A 6,381-nucleotide genomic window follows, 5' to 3' on the forward strand; every position below is an offset into this window, starting at 1 on the left:
TTCGGTCTGGGGAGACCTATTTTGAACTTTGGTATTTTTTGGGGTGTTCAAGATGCGGTTCTGAAACTTGTGGTTGATTGACTTAAATGAGGATGGGTCGGTCGGCCACGGGTTTCAGAGCCGCATCTTGAATATTTTAAAGAATATTGAAGTTCAAAGTCGGTCATTTTTGACCAACAGAACAGCAGGGTTAAGGGACGTTTCTCAGCATCTCATGCAGGAGTGCACTGCTCCCCTGCCTCACATTTTGTTGCTTGCTTGCTTTAGATGGTGTACTCCTTGATTGACACTTAGTTCCAGCAGCATCTTCATGCTACTCGCCCGAAGTGTGTACTCTCCAATGCTGCAATCAGAGGCAGTTTTACCTTTGCAGCATCAAAGGAATAAGGGGGCACTGAAGCTGGCCGGATCCCCCTGCTTAAAGGCAGTGCTTACAAGCTTTATTGGAAAGAGTTTGTAAGAGCTTTATAGAGCTGGTAAGCGCTGCGCTCCTTGCTTTTAAGACCAGCTACGGCTGATTCAAATTAAAAATCCCTCCGTTCTTGAGAATGAAGAGGATTTTTAATGGCAAGTAAATTGCAAAGTTTTCAGGATGATGATTTATTACTAGATGCTGTGGTCACGGGAATGGTCAGCAGGACGGCATCACTGAAGGACAACAGAGTCATGAGGTTCTAGGGCATAAGTAATGATTGTTTATTTTAGAATATTCAAAACTCTTGTAAAATCCTGGATTCCTGTTTTAAGGTTGCACACAAACTATTTTAGAGAAAATTTAGTAAACAATGAATGAATGTAAATTACTCTGAAATGTAAATGTAAAAAAAAAAAAAATCTCTGTATAAAGCTCGTGGTTGTCATATGTTAGTCACTGCCTGTTGGTGCCTCAGGGTAAGAACTGGTAAAAGCGGGGAAATCACAGTGATGGTCCTTTTTGACAGAGGAAAAGTTTTTTAACTTCAGAATCCGACCTGGTAAAAAAAAAATAGAATCTGTGAAATCAAGTGAATGGGGCAATGCACCACTTCTCTATCGCATGTTAATTTTTTGAGACCAGTCCTTGGCTTCATCCTCCCCAACCTCTGTTCATTTAACAATGTTTTACCACCCTTTTCTCAGGGTACATTTACATGATAGGGGGATTTTAGTTTCACTGCGTTGCTTTTGTTTTTGCTGGGAATTTCTGAATCTCTGCTAAAAAAAAAACAAAAAAACAAACAAAAAACTTTTGTTAATTTTAAAAATCACTGCAAATAAAAAAAAAATGGAAAAAAAATCATAAGAAAATTTCCACTTAAAAAAAAAAAAGAGACGGAAAACAAATAGGAGATCCAGTCTCGCTGCATTCAGACCCAGTAACCCTTTCACAGCCAGTTATTTTTTTTTTGTTACTGGGGCCGTGGGGTTAAGGGGTTTGCATTTAGCGCCTAGGGTAGCCAAGACCATTTTTGTACTTTTGACTTGTACAACTAAAATCTAAATAACATTACAAGCTAAAAAGAAAAACAAAAATATCATATTTTTACATTAAATTCCTTACCATTACATTTTTTGAAAGTGGACACAGGGCACATGTCACAGCGACACCCAGCAATTTTGAGCCCAAATTAGTTTGGGGGGGATTTTTTATAAGAATAAAAAAAAAAAAAGTTCTTACAAATTGATATTAGCGGCTAAATATGTGACCAAAAACAAAAATTAGATGCACCATACCATACACTAATTATCATAAACCACCAATTCTGGCTTTATTTTTTTTTTCCATTTTTGGGGGAGGTGTTTTTAGGGTTTACTAGGCGCAATAAATAGAGTGCTCATTTTATAGTTTAGGTTGGTATGAATTTTTTTTTTTTTTTTTTAAGAAAGGTAGAGCCAACTTCAGTCTTACGGCCTGCTCACACTCTCGAGCGGCCAGTGTAAAACTCAAACGACTGCTATATATGTTACATTCGATAGCATTCGGCCCAGTGTTATACTATGATGCAGTGCCGACTAGCGGTTTTTTCTCATGCAGAACTTGGCGCCGTGCACCCATAAGCGGCCCTGCGCTTAGTAACCCGATGTTTACCCTGGTTAACAGTGAAGACATCGCTGGATCGGCGTCACACACGCCGATTCAGCGATGTCTGCGGGAGATCCAGCAACGAAATAAAGTGCTGGCCCTCTAGCCCCGACCAACGACATCACAGCAGGATCCTGATCGCTGCTGCCTGTCAAACTCAACTATATCGCTATCCAGGACGCTGCAACGTCACGGATCGCTAGCGATATCGTTGTTAAGTTGTTCAGTGTGAAGATACCTTTAGAAAATGAAGCTCTCCAATGTGTGGAATGGGTCCAGGAAGCAGAGACCGCCAGGGGTCCTGGAATGTGTGAGCACAGTAGCAGTAGAGAAGCTAAGAGGTTTCTTTGTGGGGGGTTCTTTTGTTTGACCAGATATCTTCTTTAAATTGCAAATGTACTTTTGTTGCATCTGGTGTATATTGTGCTCTAAAGGCCCCTTCACATTTAGCGACGCTGCAGCGATACCGACAACGATCCGGATCGCTGCAGCGTCGCTGTTTGGTCGCTAGAGAGCTGTCACACAGACCGCTCTCCAGCGACCAACGATGCCGGTAACCAGGGTAAACATCGGGTAACTAAGCGCAGGTCCGCGCTTAGTAACCCGATGTTTACCCTGGTTACCATGCTAAAAGTAAAAAAAAACAAACAGTACATACTTACCTACAGCCGTCTGTCCTCCAGCGCTGCGCTCTGCTTCTCTGCTCTCCTCCTGTACTGTCTGGGAGCCGGAAAGCAGAGCGGTGACGTCACCGCTCTGCTTTCCGGCTCACAGCCAGTACAGGAGGAGTGCAGAGCGCAGCGCTGGAGGACAGACAGCTGTAGGTAAGTATGTACTGTTTGTTTTTTTTTACTTTTAGCATGGTAACCAGGGTAAACATCGGGTTACTAAGCGCGGCCCTGCGCTTAGTTACCCGATGTTTACCCTGGTTACCAGTGAAGACATCGCTGGATCGGTGTCACACACGCCGATCCAGCGATGTCTCCAGGGAGTCCAGCGACGAAATAAAGTTCTGGACTTTATTCAGCGACCAACGATCTCCCAGCAGGGGCCTGATCGTTGGTCGCTGTCACACATAACGATTTCATTAACGATATCGTTGCTACGTCACAAATAGCAACGATATCGTTAACAATATCGTTATGTGTGAAGGTACCTTAAGGCTACGTTCACATTAGCGTTATGCTAGTTTGCGTCAGGCGACGCCGCGGCGACGCATGCGTCATGCGCCCCTATATTTAACATGGGGGACGCATGCGTTTTTGTTTGTTGCGTTGTGCGGCGCATGGGTCTTTTTTGCCGCAAGCGTCGGACCAAGAAAACGCAACAAGTTGCATTTTTCTTGCGTCCAAATTTCGGCAAAAAACGACGCATGCGTCGCAAAACGCAGCGTTTTTGCATGCGTTTTGGCGCGTTTTTGCGTGCGTTGTGCGTTGCGTCGCCGACGCAGCGGCGCACAACGCTAATGTGAACGTAGCCTAAGATTATGTGCACACAGAGGTTTTTTAAAAAAAGATTTTTGGAACGGAACAACTTAAAAAAAATCTGAAAAAGCACTATAAAAACCTCCCAAAAATATTATTTTCTACTGTAACCCCGCTTTTCTTTTCATATAGTCAGTATTTTGAACATTTTCTTCCACTTCAGGTTTTTAAAACACCTGGTGGAAAAGAAAAGTGCATGTCATTTCTTTGAAGCGGCTCCTGATGGAAAACGCTCCAAACGCTGCAAAAAAAGCTTCAGAAAAAAAAAACTCTTTCAAAAGCTCTGCAAGGCTATGTGCACAAAGAATCTTTTTGCAGAGTTTTCAAAGCAAAAACTGAGCAGAACATCAAGATTTTTTTAGAAGAATTTGGAGCGTTTTTGCAGCAAAAACTGCACATAGCCCCAAGAAAGAAAGTTTCCCAAAGCAGTTTCCTCAGAAATTGTCTGTGTGCACATGGCCTTGGCGGTGCATGGGGTTTTAGGCTGTGTGCACACGATGCGGATTTGCTGCGGATCCGCAGCGGATTTTTCCGCGCAGAAACGCTGCAGATCCGCACTGTGATGTACAGTACAATGTTAATCAATGGGTAAAAAAAAAAGTTGTGCACATGGTGTGGAAAAATCAGTGCGGAATTGCTGCGGATTTAAAAGAAGTGCATGTCACTGTTTTTGTGCGGATCTGCAGCGTTTCTGCACCCCTCCATGATAGAAATCCACAGTGGCAAAAACTGCAGAAAATCCGCACAAAATCCGCATCAATTCCGCGGCAAATCCGCACAAAATCCACATAAAAACCGCGGCAAATCCGCAGCTGCGGATTCTGCCAGGAGATGCGGATTTTGTGCAGAAAATTCTGCACCCCATTTCCTACGTGTGCACATAGACTTAGGGTCTAATAACATTGTGCGTTTTCTTTTTCTAGATTGTTTCGACACCTGATGTGTGAAGTAACCTATACACTTTAGTTTCATCCTGTAGGATGCCGGGAACGTCTACAAACCTGATGTTTTGTCCTTTTGTTGCAACTTCCAATGGGTTTCGCTTAGCAGGTGTCTCTTTTGGGAAACTTAGTTTTTTTTATGTGGGAAGATGGCAAAGTGTCTTTGTACTGTAGACTTTGACTGCCTGGGAGGGAGTGTCAGAAGCTGGGCAGGGAATGAATGCGATAAAGTCAACTACCAGAATTCCAGGATTTTATGCTCCTGGGAAGGGAAGGTGTAAACATCCATAATGTACATAACCTGCAACTTTCTCTTTACAGAATGAACCGGCTGGCCCCACACTGCCTGTTATTGCCCACGGTGGAGAAATGGGATTGCCGGTGAGCGGTAAATGTGTATTCTGACTTAAGATAATGAGCTGAAGTTTGTAAACCTCATATATTCATATACAAAAAGTATACACTATAACAGGGGTGTCAAACTGCATTCCTGGAGGGCTGCAAACAGGTCATGTTTTCAGGATTTCCTTGTACTGCACAGGTGATAATTTAATCACCAACTCATTATTTGTGTAGGTGATTAAATTATCACCTGTTCAGTACAAGGAAATCCTGAAAACATGACCTGTTTGCAGCCCTCGAGGAATGCAGTTTGACACCCCTGCACTATAAAACATACTCAATACTTCACCTGGATGCAGCCATTTATGCTGTTTATTGAATATTTTCTATAATTATAGGTGGCTCTTAAATAATTTATTTATAAGAATGGTTAGCATAGAGTATCGTCAGCACTCTGCTATCCCAGCCTTCAGACAGACACCCATAGCAATAAATGTAGAGAGGCGGCATACGCACCACTACATCTCCATGCACTGCTGGTCAGACGCCAGTGAGAAAAAGGGATCAGATAACTCCTGGTCTGGAGATAGGAGCAGGTCCCAAAGGTGAGATTTTATGGCACATCCAATAGATATGTAACAAATAAAGTTGCACTCTGCAGAGCTATAGCATGTAAGCGTGAAATATATGAAATTTAAATTGCATTACTGCTTTAGAAAATAGGCAAAAACTAAGATACTTCACACATAATTTGGCCAATTCAGGTGTGCCCAGCAGCCAACGACAAGGCGATCTACTGTTGCTGGGAACCTATCCTAATTTGATTCTTCTCATGGGCTGACAACCCACATTTATATGGGTAGGTAGGATCCCGCTTTAATTAAAACCGTCATGGGCCGATGGGTGGAGTCCTCAATCAGAGAGCCTATATGTACAAAGACTGACCGTCACTTCCAAACAGAATACTGGTGTGCACAGGTGCTTACTAAGAGTAGCCATCTCCATACATAACTAACAAACAAAGTAGCACTCTATAGCACGTAAACATAAAATTGAATTGCATTACTGCTCTAGAAAATAATTAAAGACAAAGATGCCTGGCACATAATGTGGCCAATTCATGCATGCCCAGCAGCTATGGCAAGGTGATCTTCTTTTGCTGAGAACCTATCCAAATGTGATTCCTCTCCGGGGCTGATAGCATACATTTGTATGACTGAGCACTTCACCTATCAGACTGTGGTGGTTTTTATTACAACAGGATCCAACCTATCCATATAAATGTAGACTATCAGTCCAGGAGAGAAATCACATTAAGATAGATTCCCAGCAAAAGAAGATCACCTTGTCATGGCTGCTGGGCATGCAACAATTGGCCAAATTAAGCGCTAAGTAACTTTGTTTTTTCTTATTTTCTAAAGCAGTAATGTAATTCATATTTCATATATTTCATGTTTGCATGCTATAGCGTTACAGAGTATTATTTTATTTGTTAGTTATATATGAAGAAGGCTACTTTTAGTATGCACCTTTTCACACCAGTATTGTTTGG

General features: G+C 42.3%; 1 long non-coding RNA gene across 1 annotated transcript; it reads right to left on the reverse strand.

The window, feature by feature from the left end:
- Positions 1–672: 672 nt before the first annotated feature.
- Positions 673–4,653, reverse strand: LOC138651500 (uncharacterized). The gene is made up of 2 exons (XR_011315500.1): positions 4,548–4,653; positions 673–971 (listed from the first exon to the last, which is right to left on the reverse strand). It is a non-coding gene; the product is annotated as an uncharacterized lncRNA (long non-coding RNA).
- Between the last annotated feature and the right edge of the window lie 1,728 nt (positions 4,654–6,381).

This window comes from Ranitomeya imitator, chromosome 10 (genome assembly GCF_032444005.1).
Source record: "Ranitomeya imitator isolate aRanImi1 chromosome 10, aRanImi1.pri, whole genome shotgun sequence".
Lineage (NCBI taxonomy): Eukaryota > Metazoa > Chordata > Amphibia > Anura > Dendrobatidae > Ranitomeya > Ranitomeya imitator.